Source organism: Physeter macrocephalus, chromosome 11, assembly GCF_002837175.3.
Source record: "Physeter macrocephalus isolate SW-GA chromosome 11, ASM283717v5, whole genome shotgun sequence".
In the NCBI taxonomy this organism is placed as follows: Eukaryota; Metazoa; Chordata; class Mammalia; order Artiodactyla; family Physeteridae; genus Physeter; species Physeter macrocephalus.
In genome coordinates this window covers 91067030-91089717 of record NC_041224.1, presented here as the reverse complement: position 1 = coordinate 91089717, position 22688 = coordinate 91067030, and positions in this window count along the sequence as shown.

Sequence of the window (22688 nt, the reverse complement as noted above, 5' to 3'; positions counted from 1 at the left end):
GTTTTCTCCCTTATACCAGTCTGCTTTTCAAAGGCAATAGGTAGAAAGGCCAGTTTTGTTTTTTTTTTAAGTTGGGGTATAGTTGCTTTACAATGGTGTGTTAGTTTCTGCTGTACAACGAAGTGAATCAGCTATACATATACATATATCCCCATATCTCCTCCCTCTTGCATCTCCCTCCCTCCCACCCCCTCATTCCCACCCATCTAGGTCGCTGTTGGGAATTAAGAAGCACCTTTCTTCCTTAGTGTGAAGGAAGAAGAAGGAGGGCAGTGGAAAGTTTATGACAGCAAAAATGCCCAAGAAGCCACATTTTGGTAGTATTTCTCCAGATCTGCTTTCTCATAGGATTTCAAAGGTAGATGCTTATTTGCCCAAAGGCATGCATTTCTATTGTTGGCTTGAGTGGGACCCCTCAGGTCACAATACCCAGGTGCCCATTTTGTAGCTTTCTCTCTAAAATCTGCCCTTTCAATTTGCAAATGAACTGCAATATATCTATGCATATTTTCAACCCAAATCACTCAGATATCAATGCTGAAAAGAAAGACTAGCACTTTTAGAGTTATGTGTGTTGTCAATATTTCATAGCTTTCAATCCCAGAGTAAAGAGCATAATCTTAATAGTTTTTCATTCTAATGCCCTGCTATTTACCCAACATGATTGGAAAAAGAGAAAGAGAAAGACCTTGACCTTTTGCAGACTTTTAAAGTGCATTTTATAGTCTGCATAACAAAGCAGTGGTTGTTTAGGCTATATTTTTCCCTGTAACTGATGTTAGAGGTAGCTTCACCAGAGACTTGTAATGGGATTTTTATTTGATTTACATTTTTACATTTACAATGCAATTTTCTCTGGCATGTTATTTTTCTTGTAAGTTGCACTAAAACATGATGTAAATAAGTAGATTACATTGCTAAATAAAGAACAGAAAAAGCATAATTTAAAAAACTAGAATCAGAAAAATTAATTTTTTTAAAGATTGCATCAATCTACACACTTGATTATGTTCAGAAACTAGAAAAGTTAAAAAGATAAAATACTAAGAATTCTGAAATGGCTTTATAAACTGGCAAGACACAATTACAGAAAGTGTACACCAGTTTCACCACAATTTCATTGGCGTTTGTAGTCAACAGATTAAAATCTGTTAATACTAAGTTAAAAACACTGAGCTGAGTATTTGGGATAAGGTAGTCAATCACACAAAATAGTTTCATCCCTCATAGAACTTTTAACCTAACACAGCAGAAAGAAAGAGAGAGAGAGAGAGAGAGAGAGAGAGAGAGAGAGAAAGGACATACATGTGTATATACATGCTTATATTTATACAGGTACATACGTATATACATGTATATACATAGTTATACCTATATTCTACTAATTTAGTATTTTAATGGGGAGATTACATCATTACAATTTTAACTGACATTTCATTTCTAGCAAGCTTAAATAATCTTTTACGATTTTTGCCAGTTATATTTCTTCTTTAAAAATTGGCTATTCATATGCGTTACTTAGTTTTGGCTTAGCGATTTTCTTATTAATTTGAATGATGTATTTATATAATCATGTCATTTACTGAAAGTGCTTCACAGCTTCATATACATATATATGAAACTTCCATCTATATGAACATAAAGAAGTTATTATATAATCAACTGAATCAATCTTGTTTTTTCTGATCTGTGTTCTTATTTCTGAACTTAGAAAGTCTGACCCAGCACCCCTACTTCTCCTCCTTCCACCAATCTGAGTCCAATAGGGAAGAAGCAAGGAAATAATACCACGTTTTGAGACCACTACTTCTCTATGGACTGATTCATTTGTATGTGCTATTTAATATGTATTATTTCATAAACAATAAAAATGGGATAATAATATACCTACTATCTTATAACCTGGGATTTTTTTTTACCTTTCTTGAAATAACACATTTTTCCATGTCAGTAACTACTTATCTAATTGTGTTTTTGAGTATATATATAAATATATATCATTTATATACCCTCCAAGTAATGAATATTTAGATTTGTTTCCAATTAAGATTGCTATGTTAAGATTCAAATTAAAATTGTCTTTGCATATATTTTTACTCAGATTCTGCCCTTAAGATATATTTTTATAGGGCTTCCCTGGTGGCGCAGTGGTTGAGAGTCCGCCTGCCGATGCAGGGGACACGGGTTCGTGCCCTGGTACGGGAAGATCCCACATGCCACAGAGCAGCTGGGCCCTTGAGCCATGGCCGCTGAGCCTGCACATCCGGAGCCTGTGCTCCGGAACAGGGGAGGCCACAACAGTGAGAGGCCCGCGTACCACAAAAAAAAAAAAAAGATATATTTTTATAAATAGAATCTTATAAATAAAATGTATTAAAAATTTTTCAAAAAATATTTTTAGTTCTCTCTATATATGTTGCCAAAATGCTCTCCAAAAAGGTTATGTGTCTGGTAAGAGATGAGGGTCTAACAACATACAAAACTGGAAGAATATGAGGTCATGGACTCTGAGATGGAGCAAGTTGGCAGGTGGTGGCTGAAGGTGAGTCAGGTGACAGCCATCGAGTTCAAGAGACCCAGGCAAAGCCAGGAATGGGCCAGCTAGATGTATATTGAATTCACTCAGGAGGATTCAATTATTCACTCATTTGTTTCTTTGTTAAACAAATATAGGAGGGCTTACCATGAGCTACGTACTGTTTTAAAGAAACAAAACAGACAAAAATTACTGTCTTCATGGAGCTTATTTATATTCTAATGGTGGAAATAGACAATAAGCAAATAAATAAGATAAAAGTTGTACTATGTCAGATGGAAGAAGAGCTTTGAATAAACATAAAGCAGTGCTTATTGGGAGGCTTATATTTTAAAAAGGATGTCATGGAAGGTCTCACTGAGAAGATGAAAATTAACTGGTAGCCATGTGGAAATCTGGGTGGAAAGTGATTCAGGAAAAGGAAATAGCGTAAGCAAAGGCCCTGAGGCAGTTATTCCAGTGTATTGGGAAATAAGCAAGATGATCCCTCAAAGGAGAGTCTGGTGCCAGTGAAGGAGGTTGAGAGACCAGGAGGAGGATAGAAAGTAATACAGAGAGTGGTGAGGACAGACAGAAGGAGCTTCAAAGGAAGCTCCTTCCATTTTACCTATGAATGGAAAAGCAGTGGTTTGAAAGCAGCAAACACAAAGTGAAAGAATGCTAGTTATTCCCTCTCCATCCTGAAGTACACAGGGTGTAGAAAAAGAGCTACAAATATATTGATATATTCAGAGGAGAGCCAGATTTAAGTTAGGGCCGAAAGAAAAAGGAGTCTTCTGTGACAACACTGAGAATGAATCTCTGAAAAAAAAAAAAACAATAGGAAAGGCCATTACTGAAGTCACAAAGTGACTTGCTTGCTGATGGTGGGGAAAATGCAGTGGAGGAGGGTTAAGAACAATCAGGGAATAATAGTTTGAAAGTTATGATGCAATGGTGGGAGAGGGAAAATGAAAACTGAAGAGGAACTGGCCAGTGAGCTAACTAGTTAAGTAGGATGAAAACCTACCTCAGTAGTTTCCGAGAACAAAGTCTGGTATTCAGGAAGCCAAGAGGTGGGGAAAAAGCACTTTAAGAAAGAGTAATCAGCTATGGCAAATGAGGTTGAGAGGTTGAGTAATTCACTGCTGAGAACTGACCATTGGATTTGGCAAGATGTAAGTTGTTAGTGGTCTTGACAGAGTAGGTTTTTCATGGTATGTTGGGATTGAAAGTCTGAGGAGGTAAGAGGAGGTAAGGACAAGTTGACAGAGAGTTAGAGAAAATTTCTTGGGGTGTTTGGCTTTTTTTTTTTTTTTTTTTTTAATTTTTGGCTGCGTTGGGTCTTCATTGCTGCGTGCAGGCTTTCTCTAGCTGCAGCGAGTGGGGGCTACTCTTCATTGCGGTGTGTGGGCTTCTCATTTCAGTGGTTTCTCTTGTTGCTGAGCACGGGCTCTAGGCACGCGGGCTTCAGTAGTTGTGGCATGTAGGCTCAGTAGTTGTGGCTCGCAGGCTCTAGAGCACAGGCTCAGTAGTTGTGGCGCACAGGCTTAGTTGCTCTGCGGCATGTGGGATCTTCCCAGACCAGGGATCGAACCCATGTCCCCTGCATTGGCAGGCAGATTCTTAACCACTGTGCCACCAGGGAAGTCCTGGGGTGCTTGGCTTTAATGGAGGGCATTTCTAATAATCAGGTGAGAGATGGAGAAAGACAAGCTCTAGACAAGCTTAGAAAGACAAGCTTTAAGACGGGAGATGTTGGAGTTTGAGAGAACCCCAAAGAAAACATCCCTTTCATATCTGCCCAAATTCTGAATCTATGAAATATACGAAACAGGCAGTCAAAGATAAGAATACTACTTTCATTACTGACAAAACTGTTAGGGTAGGTGGATTAAGTCAATTAGCCAAATGCAATTGATAATATCTTACATAGAATTAGGCAGAATTACCTGCTCAGTTCCTGGCAGCCCTGAACAACTGTAGACCTTCCCCACTGGGGTCTGCCCTTGTAAAACATAACTTTAAGGAAAGAAATAAAATGTGGGCTTTCTTTAGGCAGGTGGAGCCTAAAGAGGAAAGAAGGAGCTGAGCTGAGCTCCTCTAATCACCAATCAGATAATTTCCTCATTCCCTGGAGGATGAATGAGGGGTCCTTTTCTAACAAGATATTTCCCACCATGGCTGCTTACTGATAGAAAAGGGGAAACTGAAGATTCAGGAGATAAGTAGAAGACCGGAGTTCTTGAGTAGGTTACAGGAGATGAGATCCAGTACAAAAACATTGATAGGAACTAGGGAAGTTTATCCCATTTACCAGGAGAGGAGCGTTTTTCTCTTCTGATTGTTCTTATTTCTCAGTGCAATAGGAAGTGAGATCATCAGTTATGAGTGAAAAGAGAACAGGTTCAAAGAGACAGAAGGTGTGAAATAATCTTCTCAAAGAGTGGGAAAGAAAATTGACTAGAGAGATGAAGATTGGCTCAGCAGTACTGAGGGTCCACTTGAGTTTTGTGGTTGTAAATTTAGGGTGAGTTCTTGCAGTAATAGATTTTTCCTCCCCTGGCCACAGGAAAAGAGGAGGCAGAGAGCTTTATTTAACCTGGGCTGTGGTTTTGCCAGGTGACTCTTAGAGAGAAAGGGGAAAGGATGATTAGGTTGTATGCAAGGGAGTGATGAAGCATGGAACTTAGTCTAGTTAAAGAGAATATAAAGGATGAGAGGTACAATATAAAAGCAAAAGGGCAAGGGCAAGGAACTGAAGTTCCCTGTGGGGTCAAAGAAATGTTGTGGTTAGAGTATTGGGATAAATATGCTGGAAAGCTAGGAGTGATTGTTAAAGAATAGAGCACTTGAAAATGAGATATGAAGATGTTAAAGGCAATGACAAGGTTTAGAGTTTAACTCTGAGAGTAAGTGGCTGAGGTGGATTGGTTGAAGACATCATTCTAAGTAAAGAGGTCAAGGCTGTGAGAAGACAGGTTGTGGAATGGACCATCTACATAATTGTTGAAGTCACCAAGACAATGACAGAAATAGTGACAGAGAGAAAACTATAAGCCAAGTGCTAAAAGCTTCAATGAGTCGTATGACGGAAAGATCAGAGAATGATTGCAGGAAGGAAGCGTGGAAAGTAGTTTTGTCTACTTTTGGGTTTGGGGAGAAGATAGAAGAGAAAAAATATCTGGGAAAACAATGGCAAATAAGGAGGGCACCAATCATCTCTTGGGTCCACAGTACGGAGACTGGGTGAGAAAAATCAGGTAACACCTGTGAGGGCTTCAACTACTTTCCTTGACTTTTTTTAGATAGATCATAAGATAAAGGGAGGAATCAGGTTTTAGATAGATCATAAGATAAAGAGATGAAGATTCAGAGGAGAGACCAGGGATGTGGAAGATGATGCCAAAAAAAGAACATAAGTGACAGAAAAGCAGAGTGGAAGGATTTAGATTATTAGGGGATGCAGATCATTATATGTGGTGATATTTCTGTGTTTTCTTTGATGACCTGGGTTCTTGGACTTCTGGAAGAGATAGAGGTAAATGAGGCATAACGGCATTAGTCCTGATGGTTTCTCAGGAGAAGGCAGGCTACTGATTCCATTTGCAGCCTTTTTCTTGGTTATAATAGCAGAGAAGTGGGCTGTCATGGTGAGAGTGCTAGTCTTACCATGGGCTTATAGAAATCTGGAAAGTTCCTTAAATCCAGCTGAGGGTAGTATTATAGTATATTGCGCTACCCACTATTCTGTCCAGAATTTTCTTTGATAGTCTGGTCTGTTTATTCTATTGCATGTAATGTAATATTATACTGCAAAATTTCAAAAAAAAAATCCCTCTGCGTTTTTGATGTCGATTAATTCTTAAGATTGATTTGGAGCTTAGTAGAAAAATATCAGAATCCTCCTCTTCCTTCCACTCAGAAATACATTCTCTCCCTCCTCTGAAATTCCCACAACCCTTTACTTGAATCTCTCTTGTAACATTTTATCACAAGCATTTTTGTGAATGTCTTACATCTATGACATATACAACTTTCTATCACACTACAGTGTCCCAAACTGTACCTTACATATAGTGGTTCTTAAATAAATATATGTGGAATGTATGAATAAAAAAGCAATGAACAAGCTGGGAATCAGGAAGTCTGCATTTGAGAATCATTCTGCCTCTTGTTATGTATGTAACCTTGAGCAAGTTATTTAACTTCTCATATTTGCATCTGTAAGGTGGGAATAATAATGGTCCTATCTACCTACAGGCTGCTGAAGTAAGAAGTGTGAGAACTAGATGCAGCACTTGAAAATGCCTTGAAAACTCATTCAAAAGAAGCTATTTCAAAAATGACATTCAAAAAAATATTATCATTCATTACAAGACAATTTGATAATTTGCAGGAAGCACTCCATTATATGTCCAACAATTATTTTTTGGCTCAGGCATATCTGGAAGTAAAAAACCTGGCTAGGACTCAGATGATAATTAGGCCCTTTCATTCTGCCATCTTTAGCACAGAAATACTGCTGAAGGTGGCAGCTGTGAGCTGACTTTCAACTCCAAACTCAACAAAAATGTTCCATTGCTTCATACCATACTGAAATCCCAACATTACTAATTTATTCCCTGGAGTTAAACATTCTCTTTATTCTTTAAGTTCTATTTCAAAGAAAATAGAGGAATAGTATAGTACAGTGGCTTGGATTTGAATCCCAGTTTTGTGACTTAGTGGCTCTATAATTTTAACAGAGTTTCCTAATATGTAAGACAGATATGACAGTATCTTCCTCCTAAAGTTATCCTGAGGACAAAATATGATAATGTTTAAGATATGTATGTGAGCATTTTGATATGGTACCTGGCCAATGTCAACTGCTCAAAAAATGTTAGGCATTTTAAAATTCATCATAAAATCTCTAATAACATACTGAGGATGATAGATGAAATAGAAAATGAAGATCTAATACAGAGAATCAACAAATCCAAAAGACTGTTCTTGGAAAAAGATTAATAAAATAACCAAACCTATGCAGAAATTGAACAAGAAAAAAATAGAGCAAGAACACACAAAAAATGCTAGAAATGAAACAGGAATATAACTGCAGATACAGCATAGGTTAAAATTTAATAAGACAATATTGTTAATACTTAATGCCAATAAATTTGAAAACTTAGACAAAATAGATACATTTTCTAGAAAAAAATTATAAATTACCAAGCTTGGGAAGAAATAGAAAGTTAGACTATTCCTATAACCCTTAAAGAAATTGAATTAGTAGTTTCAAACCTTCTCATACAGGTCCAGATAATTTTACAAATGAGTTATAACAAAGTTTTAGGGAGCAGATAACACTCACCTTATTCAATCTAGAGAACAGAGAAAGAGGTAATGCACCTCCAACTCATGTTGCAAGATGAGTATAACTTTGGTGGCAGAACCAGCAAGAAGAATATGAGAAACTAAAATTGCAGGTTAATCTAATAAACATAGATTCAGTGTCCTACCTAAACCAGAACTTAGAAAACAAAGTCCATCAAAAAAATTATATGTAGGAATATGTATAAAATATGTATTTATCCAAGAAATAAAATGTTAGAACATTATGAATCTACTGATAAAATTTTCACAATTAATATTTAAAGAAGAAAAATCATATAGTCATCTTAATAGATGCAGATAAGGCAGTTGATAAAAATCAACAACCTTAGCAAAAAAAGAATTGAAAGCATTTTCCTTAACTTGTTAAAAAGTGTCTAACAAAAATACATAGCAAGCATTGCAGTAATGGTGAAAAATTAGAATCATTCCATTTAAATTCAGGAATACAGTGAGGATTCAACAACATACTAGAGACCTAGCTGTAAGGCAAGATAAAAGAAGAAATAAATATAAGGAAAGGAAGTGTATTAGCCTGCTTGGGCTGCTATAACAACATATTATAAATTAGGTGGCTTAAACAACAGACCAAGGTTCTGGCCAATTCGGTTCCTGCTGTGGGCTTGTTTCCTGGCTTGCAAAGGGCCAGCTTCTTGCTGTGTCCTCACATGGCAAGCACAAGAGCAAACTCCTGATGTCTTCTTGTAAGGCTACTAATCCCATCATGAGGTCCCCATCCTCATAACCTAATCTAAACCTACTTACTGCTCAAAGGCCCCATCTTCAAATACCATCACATTGGGAGTTAGGGCTTCAACATAAGAATTTGGGGGTGCGAGGGCAACAATTCCATCTGTAACAAGAAGATATCAAAACATCACAATGATTGATTTTCTGCATAGGAAACTAGAATGGATCTACAGAAAAATATTGTTAATAACTGTGATTAGCAAAATGACTGAAATGGGATCAATATACAAAAATCAGTCACATTTTTGCCATCAGGAACAAATTGGCAATAAATATTTTGAAATATAAAATTTACAATAGCAATTAAAAAACCATAAAATACCTAAGAAAAATCTTAGAAAGTATGTGTAAGTATTCATAGAGAAAATTAGAAAACTGTATTAAAAAACATTAAGGAAGATCCAAATAAATGGCGAGAAGAAAAATGGACCAACTATACAGAGTAGAGAGCCCAGTATATAAGAAAACTTTACATATACTGCGTGACAAAGTGGCACCATAAATTAATGGGGAAAGAATATATAACTTAGTAGATGGTGTTGGGAAAACTGACTTACTTTAGGAAGAAAATAAATGTGGACCTCTCTATAACACTGCTTACAAAAGTGAACTAAATGAATGAATTAAAAATCTAATTGTGAGAAGCAAAGGAAACCATCCACAAAAAGAAAAGGCAGCTTATGGAAGGCAAGAAAATATTGCAAACAACATATCTGATAAACGGTTCATAGCCAAAATAGACCAAGAACTCTCACAACACAATCTTTAAAAAACAAACAACCAAGTTAAAAATGGGCAGGAGACCTGAACAGACATTTTTCTAAAAATACGTACAGATGACCAACAGACACAAAAAAAGATGCCCAACATCACTTATTATCAGGGAAATGCACATCAAAACCACAATGAGATTATCATCCCACACCTGACAGAAAGACTGTCATCCAAAAGACAACAAATAACAAGAATTGGCCAGGATGTGGAGAAAAGGGAACACTTGTGCACTTTTGTTGGGTATGTTAATTGGTACAGCCACTGTGGAAAACAGTACAGAGGTTGCTCAAAAAATTAAAAATAGAACTAACATATGAAAAGAAATCTAAGTGTTAGAGTTACATTATAAAATTCTTAAAAGAAACACAGGAGGGCTTCCCTGGTGGCGCAGTGGTTGAGAGGCTGCCTGCTGATGCAGGGGACAAGGGTTCATGCCCCAGTCCGGGAAGATCCCACATGCCGTGGAGCGGCTGGGCCCGTGAGCCATGGCCGCTGAGCCTGAGCGTCTGGAGCCTGTGCTCCGCAACAGGAGAGGCCACAACAGTGAGAGGCCCGCGTACTGCAAAAAAAAAAAAAAAAAAACCACAGGAAAATAATTTTGTAACTTAGTATACTGGTTTCCTATTGGTGCTAAAAAAAAATTACCACAAACTTAGTGGCTTAAACAATACAAATTTATTGTCAGAAGTTTTAAAAATAAGCTGCCTGTAAAGTTGTGTTCCTTCTGGATGCTCTAGGGAAGGATCCCTTTTCTTACCTTTCCCAGCTTCTAGAGGCCACCTGCATTCCTTGGCCTGTGTCCCCTTCTTCCATCATCAAAGACAGCAGCACAGCATCTTCAAATCTCTGTCTCTTTCTGACCTCTGCTTCTTTCACTCTCCTGCTTCCTGCTTTCCTTTTAAGTACCCTCATGATTACATTGGGCCCTCCCAGATAATCAAGGATAATCTTCCCATCTCAAGATCCTTAACTTAATCATACCTACAAAGTCTCTTTTTCTATGTAAGGTTATATATTCATATGTTCCAGGGATTAGGGTACAGATGTCTTTGGGGGCCACTATTCTGTCTACCATACTTAGGAACAGGAAAGGACGTCCTGGGAAATATTTCAAAAAGTCAAACCATAAGAAAAAAAAAAAGATTGATTGAATTACATCAAAATAAAGAAGTTCTGAAAGTAACTGCAGAAGACACAAATAAGTGGAAAGATAGTCCATGCTCATGGATTGGAAGAATTAATATTGTTAAAATGTCCATACCCAAAGTGATCTACAGATTCAGTAAAGTCCATATCAAAATTCCGATGGCATTTTCACAGAAATAGAACAAATAATCTTAAAATTTGTATGAAACACAACTCAAAAGACTCCAAATAGCTACAGCAATCTTGAGAAAGAAGAACAAAGCTAGAGGTTTCACAAGTCCTGATTGCAAACTATATTACAAAACTACAGTAATCAAAACAGTATGGTATTCATATAAGACAGACACTTAGACCAATAGAACAGAATAAACCCACACATATGTAGTCAATTAGATTTTTACATGGGAGCCAAGAATATACAGTGGAGAGAGAATAGTCTCTTTAATAAATGTTGTTGGGGGGCTTCCCTGATTGCGCAGTGGTTAGGAATCCGCCTGCCAATGCAGGGGACATGGGTTCAAGCCCTTGTCCGGGAAGATCCCACATGCCGCGGAGCAACTAAGCCCGTGCGCCACAACTACTGAGCCTTCGCTCTAGAGCCCGTGAGCCACAACTACTGAGCCTATGTGCCGCAGCTACTGAAGCCCGCGTGCCTAGAGCCCGTGCTCTGCAACAAAAGAAGCCACTGCAATGAGAAGCCCACGCGCCGCAACGGAGTAGCTCCCACTTACCGCAACTAGAGAAAGCCCTCATGCAGCTATGAAGACCCAAAGCAGCCAAAAATAAAATAAATAAATTTTTTAAAAAATAAATAAAATAAAATAAATGTTGTTGGGAAAACTGGATAGCCACATGCAAAAGAATGAAATTGGACCACTATTTTACATCATACACAAAAATCAACTCAAAATGAATTAAAGCCTTGAACTTAAGACCTGAAATCATAAAACTCCTAAAAGAAAACATAGGAGGTAAGCTCCTGTCAAGGAATTTTTGGATTTGACATTGAATGCAAAGTCAACAAAAGCAAAAATAAACAAGTGGGACTATATCAGACTAGCAACTTCTGTACAGCAAAGGAAACAATCAACAAAATTAAAAGACAATCCATGTAATGGGAACAAATATTTTCAAATTCTGTATCTGGTCAGCTATCAAAAGTTCAAAAATGACAGAAGTAAAACCAATTAATTGCTGAGGTAGTAATTAGTAAAAGTTTATTATGCACACACTAAAAATACAGTTTGCAAACCAGGAGCACTCAAACCAAAACATGGAATGAGGTTTAGGGGTATATTGATATAAAGCAGTTATATAGTGAAAAAGCAGTGGATTTTACTCTTCACAGTAATTGGTCATTATATTAGAATTTTCTTAAGTGATAGGGAATTGGTTAGTGGTTATCTCATATCAGTCTTGGGAAACAGTTTAAGTATTGCTTCTGATTTCCAGAGGCATAAGCCAGAAATGACCCAGGTCAAGTTAGTCTTGCAAAGGGAGCTAAATTAAACTTTGCTTGTATGACTAAACTGGTTTTGTCTACTCAGGGAATTTTCAAGGTTGGTCTCCATTTGTTTTTTATTTTTAACATGGTTAATATCTAAAATATACTAAGAATGTATACAACTCAATATATTAAAAAAGTTCAATTAAAAATTGGGCAGAAGGACTTCCCTGGTGGCGCAGTGGTTGAGAGTCCGCCTGCCAATGCGGGGGACACGGGTTCGTGCGCCGGTCCGGGAGGATCCCACATGCCGCGGAGCGGCTGGGCCCGTAAGCCAGGGCTGCTGAGCCTGCGCGTCCGGAGCCTGTGCTCCGCAACGGGAGAGGCCACAGCAGTGAGAGGCCAGCACACGGCCAAAAAAAAAAAAAAAAAAAATTGGGCAGAGGAATTAAATAGACATTTTTCCAAAGAGGACATACAAATGGCCAACAGGTACATGAAAAGGGCTCAACTCACTAATCACCAAGGAAATGCAAATTGAAACAACAGGAGATAACATTTCACACCTGTTAGAATAGTTATCATCAAAAAGACAACAAATAACAAGTGTTGGTGAGAATGTGGGAAAAAAGGAACCTAGTACCTGGTTGGTAGAAATGTAAATTGGTGCAGCCACTATAGAAAACAGTATGGATGGAGGTTCCTCAAAAAATTAAAAATAGAACTGTCATATGATCCAGCAATTCTACTTCTGAATATATATTTGAAAGTAGCAAAAGCATTATCTCAAAGAAATATCTTCACCCTGTGTTCACGCAGCATTATTCACAATAGCCAAAACATGAAAACAACTTAACTGTCCATTGATGGATGAATGGGTAAAGAAAATGTAATATTCTTTAATGTAATATTATTCAGCTATAATAAAGAAGAAAATCCTGCCATTTTCAAGAACATGGATGGATCTTGAGGACATTATGCTAAGTGAAATAAGTCAGACAAAGAAAGACAAATACTGAGTGGTCTCACTTATAATGTGGAATCTAGGAAAACTGAACTCATAGAAACAGAGAATAGATTGGTGGTTGCCAGAGGTGGGGGATGGGGGCTGGGAGAAAAGGGTGAAGGTGGTCAAAGGGTACACACTTCCAGTTATAAGATAAATAGGTTCTGAGAATATAATGTATCACATGGTGACTATAGTTGACAATACTGTATTGTATATTTGGAAGTTGCTAGGAGAGTAGATTTTAAAAGTTCTCATCGTGAGAAAAAAAATTTGTAATTATATGAGGTGATGAATGTTAACTAAGCTTGTGAGCATTTCACAATATATACATATGTTAAATCATTTTGTTGTACATCTTAAACTAATAGAATGTTTTATATCAATTATATTTCAATAAAACTAGAAAATAATAAATAAATTTTTTTAAAAAAAGAACTTCTGTTAGCAAGAGATACTGTAGAAAATGTTAATAGATATAAGATATAAAAGAAGATATTCGCAGTGTCTAAAACAGACAAGGGATTAATATCTAGAATATATAAGAATGTCTCTTAAATCAACAAGAAAAAATGAAGAAGTCCTAATAGGAAAATGTTCATCACATCACATCACAGGAAAATGACAGAAAAGGAAATCCAAAAGGCAAAAAAGCATGTCAAGAGACTCAAAGTCAGGAAAATAAATGTTAAATAAAGTTATACTCCCTTATACCTATAAGATTAGAGAGTTAGATAATGCAGCAGGAAGGCAGGGACTGGGAAATACACACTGCAGCCATTCTGGAGAGAAATCTGTCAAGACATAGTCATGTTAAGTGTATGCATCCTCTATGACACAGCATTTTTCTAGCCCCAAAGAAATTCACCTACACACACCTATACCAGGTTGTTCATGGAACTATTATTTGTGTGTATGTAAGAAGGGCGGGATGAGTTGAAGTTAATCTGGGTGCCCATAACTGGGGGAGTGGATAGGTAAAATAAAGTAGCTTCACATGTAGGCATACTATGCAGCCATTAGCAAGAACTATCTAGATAGGAATATAAGCAGTTAAATGTATCTGAAAAACAGGACTGAGAAAAAAAGAGTAATAAATGATATTACACAATAGCATTTACAGAAATTAAAATACACACAAAAGCATATCTTATGAAAATGCAGACCATAAGATTCACATAAAACAAATTAGAATGTTTGCCTATGATGGGGAGAATGGAGGAGGGAGGGAGGGGAGAGGGGGGAAGGGAGGAAGGAAGGGAGGAAGTGAGGAAAGGAGAGAGGAAGGGAGGGACAGAGGAATGAAGGATGTTCAAGGATCTAAATACTGAATATTGTAAATACATCTATTCTCTCCAAAACTGATTTATAAATTCAATAAAATTCTAATATAAATTCCTATAGGGTTCTAACTGAAATTTGACAAGTTGATTCTAAAATTTATGTAGAAGAACAAAAGGTTAAGAATGGTTACTATACTCAGGAAGAATAACAAGACAAGGACACTACAAAAATCAAGACTTATTGCAAAGCTTTAAGAGTAAAGAACATGATCTTGGCAAGTGTAGCAGACAGACCCATGGAATATAATATAGAACCCCACATATATGGAAAGCTGATAGATGATAGGAGGATGGTATATAGACTATGCAATAAACAGTAACGTGGTGAGGCACTTGGTTATCCATTTGAAAAAAGAAAATGGATTCTTTCCCATGCCAAGTATAAAAACCAGTTACATGTATTAAAGACAAGTGTGAAAACAAAACTTGAAGATATTCTATTTAGGAGACAAAATAGAATATCTTTATGATCTTGATGTCAGACATGATTCCTTAATGAAGATGAAAAAGCTAACTATAACAAAATATTGGTAATTTTGACTGTGTTAGAATTTAGAACTCCTGTTTATCAAAGGGCTTCATAAAGAAAGTAAAAGGGCATTTATCACATGTAAAAACAAAGTGTTAGTATCTGGAATATAGGTTTTTTTTTAAAAAGTATTATATTTCAACAAGACCAAAAAAAAACCCAGAAGAAAAATAGCCAAAAAGATATGAATTCAAAATAGGAAGTATGAATCACCAATAAACATAAGAAAAGGTGTTCAGGCTCCTTAGTATTCAGAGAAGCCTAAATTAAAATTCTAATGATGTACCAGTTCATACACATCAGACTGGCACATATTCTAAAGTCTGACAACACCGAATGTTGGCGAGGATGTAGGACAGCCTGAGCTTTCGTATTTGGCTGGTGGGAATGTACATTTGTACAAAGCCAGAGCAATCTGGCATTAGGCAGTAAAATTGATGGTGAACCTACCCCGTGACCTTGTTCTTTTACACATATTTTGTGCCCTAGAGAAACTTTTGCATGTGTACACCAGGAGTCAGGCAGGAGAATGTTCCCAGAAGCACTGCTCCTGTTAGCAAAATGAACCAGAAAGAGCACGATGCCCATAGTGAGCAGAATGGGTCATATATTGGGATTTAGTCATAACATAAAATTCCCTACAGTGCCTAGAATGAATGAACAACATTCATTCATTCAAACTGCATTCAACTGCAGTCACAACACATACTACATAGATTACCATGGATGAAGCTCAAAATTCAGACTGAGTGGAAAAAAACAAGTTGTAGACAACCACATTATATATCCTATTCAGGTAAATTCTGAAACCGTAAATGTAATAATTCTTGTTTAGGGATACTTACATATGTAATAAAGTCCAACAAAATGAAAGAGAATTATAAACAGTAGAAAGAAAGGAGAAGAATTCAACTGGGGCCATGTCAATAGAGAACCTTTTCTTTTTTTTCTTTTATTTATTAAGATACGTGCTGTGTATTTTTCTTTTTCCTATATATTATATACATATGGACACACATATATATAGACACAAATACATATTATATATGTATATATATCTGTTATGTTCATTCACATATTTATATTCATTATATTTATTCTTTTGTACGTAATATTTCATAGTAAAACTGCAAACAACGAAAGAAAAAAGTGAAGTTTCCAGTTAGCATATAAAAGGTTTCCAATATAAGCTATGACCTTTGATGCTCAGGCTCTATTTCTTCCCCAAGCCTAGAATTCATCCTACCCTGTGGCTTTATGCAAAAGTAATTCCATAACGCCTGTGGCTGGGAACACACACAACTTACATAGGTCCACAGAGACACACACACACACAGACTGCAGCCACAGTTGTCACACTTCTTTCCCCTTCTCTAGCTCCAGTGCTGAGACTGGTAAATTAGCAGCCCTCTATCATGGACGGAAGAGGGCACCGCGGTGAACAAAGCCAGCCAAAATGCTGACCATCTATATTTCCTTCTAGACCTGAAGGAGGAGAGGGCTCAGGCACTGGGAGGGGAAACTTGGCAGAGCCTAGAGGGTTTTCATGCAGGAGGGAGCTATTTGAAGAGCTCTGGGGAATGCTGGTCTGTGGAAAGGGCATGCGTGGAGTTGACCTTTTGAGAGCAGTATTAGTATCGAATGTACTCACCGTCCAGAGATTCCTTCTTTCCTTTGACATTGTTAAAAATGGAATCAGCTGCAAACAGTATGTGACTGTGTATGGTAATTTGGGTAAAGCTTGTCAAGTGTAACATTTAGCCAGAAACATGGTATGGTCTGGGATGAAAATAATATTTTTAAGATGACGTTAGTTCTCAAACTTCCTCCGGAACCTCCCGGGTGTAATCTGAAACCCAGACCCCAACCAGTAGGTGGAGGGCAGGGTGAGATTTAAGAAAGAGGCAGATTACTCCAGATTGGTAGGTGGAAGGTCTAAGAAGCAAGGGAATTTACTTTAGAGTCTTGTCTTTTGTGGCTGCAAGACAAGTAGATTTCCACTCCTGCCTGCCAGAACCTTAAAAATCTATATAGAAGCCTTAACTGGGTTCAGTCAGGTACACAGTCCAGATAGTCTCATCACCACATTATTCACTCAAGGCTGTGTCCTTGGGAAGCTTCTGGGAGCAAAGAGCAGGGAAGGCAAGCGAACGCACATTCCAAAAACAGGGGAAGGGGTGAGGAGCCTTCAAATGCCCCGGTCCAGCTTTCGGGTCAGACCAGGGGGCAGTCACGTCTTCTTGATGACCTCCCTTAACAGATGAAATGGTGTAGCTTTCCTGGCAGCCAGGAAAGACTGCAATCTCAGAAGACTACTCAAACCTTTTAAAACTTTGCTTTCTTCCCAAATACCTCTCCAAACCCTCACAGTAGCTAAGCAGCCCTTTCCAGTAGCTTGCCATGCTGGAGGGAAAAATCATCACTCACTCAGCTGTAGGCAGTCCCAGGGGACTACCTCTTACTAACAAAACCATGTCAGGCCTGAAGCAGAGTCCTGTGATATCCGGGAGAACTGGGTAGATTTTTAGAGTGATTACAGCTTGTGAAAGCACCATGTTCTTTCTATAACTTTGTGTGTGTGTGTGTGAATTGAGACCACACGGCAAGTTACACCTAGGCCTTTTACTAAAACATAATTTTTGACATGATTTTTCTGCCTTTGGCTCACCGTTAAGTCTACCTCTGCTAACAAACACACTGTAGATGTTCGGAATTATAGGAACTGTAAAACCAAGGAGTCCCGCACACCAGCTAAAATGAATTTGTATTTATTCTAGGAACTGGGAAGTTTTTAAAGAAAGAAGAGCTCTTTGGTTTTCTCCGAGTTATTCATGTGTGTCACCGGATGTAATAACATCATACCACAATGTGTTTTATTTTGTCACAATGAATGCTGACCTGGAGGGACACAGCATGATGTGCCTAAGTAATGGAATTAACTTGAATAGACTGTTTTTAATGCAAACCCGGTAAATGGTTAGAATGGCCTGGATCTCAAGTTGGCTTGAAGTCCTAGTCCATTCAGGCTACTATTAAAAAATACCACAAACTGGGTAGCTTAGAAACGACATAAATTTATTTCTCATACTTTTGAAGGCTAGAAGTTCAAGATCAGGGTGCCAGCATAGTTGGGTGAGAGCCCTCTTCTGGGTTGCAGACTTCTTATTCGCCATATCCTTACATGGGGGAAGAGGGGTGAGCTAGCTCTCTGGAGCCTCTTTTGTAAGAACACTAATCCCATTCATGAGGGCTCTACTCTCATGACCTAATCACCTCCCCAAAGGTGCCACCTCCTAACCCCATTACTTTGGGCATTATGTTTTCAACATATGAACTTTGGGGGAGGGACACAAACATTCAGATCATAGCACTTGGGTTACGCCCCCAACGTCTTACTTGCTTCCGCTGGATACATAGTACAAATTAGGGGATCCTTCAAAAGTAAGGAAAGAGAGAAAGGAAAAAAATGGAATAGAAAAAGGAAGGAAGGAAAAAGAAGAGAAGGAAAAAAGAGATAGAAGGCAAAGATGAAATGAAGAAAGGAAAGTCTGAAAGAGGGGAAAAAGGAGATGAGAGATGCAGGAGAGGAAAAAAGGAAGTGAAGCATCCATTTAACACCCTGAACTGAGCAAGTTCCCACAAGGCTCAAGGAGGCTCCCTGTGACACTGCCTCTTCCCTTCGGTAGAAGCATCAGGTCAAGGGTTTCACTGCAGATTATGCTTACTTTTTCCCTAAGAGAAAGCACTCTATTAAATTAACTAGTAATTTGAGCTTGGGGCCTTCCTGAACTAGTCTAATTAAGATCTAGTTCCCAACAAGTAAGGCGAAGGGTGCTCTGTATCCTGAGCCCATCTGCTCCTGTTTGACCCTTGACCTGTTCAGCAACTCTCAGAACAGCACCAAGTAGACAGCTCACACCCCAGGTTTGCAGAAACAGAATTTAATCTGGAAGGTGTATGATATTTTTTGCCCACTGAGTTTTATTTAATTTAACCACATGCACACGCACGCACACACACACACATACATACACACACACACAAAATGCGTGGATTTAAAGCTTTTCAAATAATTAAGCAGAGGCTTGTTACACATCATTGTGTCTTTCTGTAGCACAATAACATACCAGTGTTTTCAGGCCAGTGGTGACATCTGCTCAACGATTTCTGTAACAAGACCAAACCCTCCACATAATCAATGGCTGGTTGGCTTTTGTGCCCCTTCCTTTCTTTGTGTTGGCAGCCCTGAATGACAATGTCACTCTTGGCAGCCCTGAATGACAATGTCACTCTTTCTTACGGTTCTGAGGACACTCGGGGAGTTTGTTATTTATTGGCTTAACAAAAAGAAGAGTTCATTTCAAAAGCACACAGTGAAGAGGCGCTGGGCTGTACCAGCTAAATCCTACTTTTGTATTTGATGAGCTTTATTGAGGATTTGCATACTCAGTAAGGAAAATTGACAGACACTCAGTCTGCTCCATGTTATTATTTCACAACCTGTCACTGCCTCTCTTTTGTCCGGTTTGAACCTCTGGAATATTCCTCTTAATTTTTAAAGTTTTGTCATTCCTACAAGGATACAACCCTAGCACTATGTTGCCAGAACGAAATGGTGAGAGACAGATGATGTCCTTTGCAAATGACATTGGAAAGAAGAAAAAAATTCATAGTTCCATAGCTAGTAATCTAACATTTTCTTACTGTTAGATTATTGGAACATTATTAGAGTGTTATTCAAAGGAGATAATAAAGGGTTACACGTAGAATGTAGCACAGTGTCTCTCACACTGACATTGTGCCAGTCACATTACTACACATCTTTACACATTGTCTCTTTTAGTCTTCACCACAAACCCAACAGGCAAATATCATTATCCCCATTTTACAGATGAATAGACTGAAGCTTAACAAAGTGAAGTGACTTGCCGAGGTCATTGGCTAGTAAGTGGAAGAGCAGGGATTCTAACCTTGTCTGATGGATTTCTCTGCCTAACCCATGTCCTGGATTAGACTGTCTCGTTCAAATCCTGGCTCAGCTATGCTGTGTTTATGTATTACTGATGTATGACTATGAGCTGGTCACTAAACCTGTTTGTACTCAGTTCCTTACCATAAACTGCAAATAATACCAAGAGCTACCATCATAGAGTTGTGAGAATTACATGAAACGACACTAGTGCTAAGAACAGTGCAATTAACCACATGCATGATATGCTTCCATAAATGTAGCTGTTTATCTAAAATGTTTGTAATTAATAGATATAATCACGCTTCATTCTATGGCACTGTTCCTTTATCTTGGTTCTAACAGATCTACTGCACTTGTGCCTTTTATTGAAAGCTTACTCAAATCTGTTTTGGAAGCAAAATGGGTATAAGTAACAAATGCTTGAATTCATTTCATATTTTGCTCCACGTTGCAGAAATGTTTCCCCTGTCCCCTTTCAGAGGACCTAAGCAGGAACTGTCCATCTACATGATGACACCATCTGGTGACACTGAAATGGTGCCCTCACTGCATTTCATCACCAGGAAGGCAGGCAACAGATGATCAGTGAAAATAAAATTTTAGTTGGAAACGATTTGGGAATGGTTCTACTCTCACATATGGATGCAGCCTGACTGGAACTGGGGAGATCTTTCCTATCTGGTTTCTTTTCAAGGTCTTAAGAGGACCTCTGAAAAACATCTCTGGCTATCTGGCCTATTTTTTCATAGTTGTGACTCCTACAAGTAAACGTGGTCATACGTGGAAAATTCCAGGTATCTTCCTTAAAAGACAGCAGGGACTTGCCCTGTGCACCTTTCGGCTCCATCCCTCCTTCATTGTCTGGCTGTGCTCTGAACAAGAGGCAGATGGCCATACCTTAGGGACAACGAGAAGAAACCCCAAAATGCCAAGGCCAGGATTCAAGCAGATACCAGTTTGAATCCAAGTCCAATGCTCTTTCCACAGAGCCATTTTATCAAGGCCTTATACACAAAAGTTTAAAGTAAAAGTAAAAGACATAAGACAAGTATAGAAAGAGCAGAATGAAGTCTGAGCAAGGTCAGCATTGACTCTGTGAATTTGGAGTGAAAAGCTCCCCTATGCTGTAAATGTAATCATTGGCAAGTAAATAAACCTTTCTGAGCCGCAGTTTCCACATCTATAAAGTGAATAATGATATTGCAAAGATTTAATGAAATAGTCAATGTAAAGTACCTAGCACAGTCCCTGTCACAAAAATTGTAGGTACCCTCCTCCCTCATCTCCTTCCCCTCCTCCTTTTTCTCCTCCTCTTCCTCCTCCTCCAAGTTAGAATAAGTACCAGAAGAAAAGCACTAAGTATTTTAAAGAGAGACGTTCGTTTGAGCTGGATCTTAAGCTATTTCACTTTTTTGAGATAATCAGTTCCTATCCTTAGAAATCTGCGGCTAGGCCTAGAAGTCTGTATTTTAAAAAGTATCTTTGTTGATTCTTTTTCAGGTGAACCATGGACCACATTTTGAGAAATACTTGGTTAGGGGATAACATTGGAAAAATAGGGGGAAGGAAGGAAGGACAAAGAAAGAGGGAAAAATACAGGCTATGAAGGTGAATATTGGAAAACCCTAAATGCTGAGCTACAAAATTTGAAATCAATAGTAAGTGAAGCCATTTCATGTTTTTCAATAGAATTTTTAATCCAACCTTTGATTTAGGAAGAGTAATTTGGTAATTGTATGTTGGAAGATTTGAAGGAAGATAATTGAATTAGGCACCTCATGCATGTGCCATTGCAAGTCGAGGTAACAGAAAGAACTAATAAAAATTGGAAAGATTTAAAAACTGCTGTGTGGGAGGTGAATGATGATGAACTTGGACTTGAACATGTCTTATTGAACATGCCGTCAGGACACACAGCAGCCAGTGAAAAGGCAGATCTATAGTTGTTAAAGAAGTCAATGAAATCTATGTCATTTCCCGAGTTTGGGAACTTTTTTCTTTTATAAATAATAACAACACCAGTGCCACCAACAATAATATTTTGCACAGAAAGTGACTATGGTTATTTCTATGTAGCACATTCAACTGTGTTGGGGTCATACGGTTGGTATGAACTGTCATCACTGTCAGTTAGCAAGTAACTGAGCTGCCTTCCAGCAGCTGAAAAGCAGAGTGAAGTGGACTGTGTGTAACCCAATGCCACCAGTGGTGCCAACCCACAGAGCGCATACAATTGCCTGGAGCTGAGCCCACATGCCAAAGCCTGTAACTCAATAATCTCGTCCAAGTAATTGGCCACAGGTGGGCCACACAGCTGGGTGAACAGCTGAGCCTGTTCACTATTTTTGAGGCTGTCTTAACAAGTTGCTTGAAGTTGGGTGTGTTGATCTCTCTTCTCCAATTGGTTTTCACCCTGGAGTGATTTTTGCCCTTCAGGGAATGTTTGGCAGTATCTGAACACATTTTTTATTGCCATTACTTGGGGAAGTGTTGCTGCTGGCATCTAGAGGGTAGAGGCTAGGAACGCTGCTAAATATCCTATAATGCTCAGGACAGCCCCCACAGAACAAATAATTACTCAGCCCAAAATGTCAATAGAACTAAATTGGAGAAATCAGGCTCTATTAAAACACAGACCTGGGCTCCTCCTCTAGTAATTTATTTTGTTTAGCAGAATGGCTGGGTGATGATCAGGAACCAAAATGAAGAAGACTTATCCCTGAACTTTTCAAGAGCCCTGAACTTGGAAAAGGTATCAATGGGTCCTGAACTTTGCAATGGAAAAATGTGTTTAATCTCATCTCTGTGTGTGTGTGTGTGTGTGTGTGTGTGT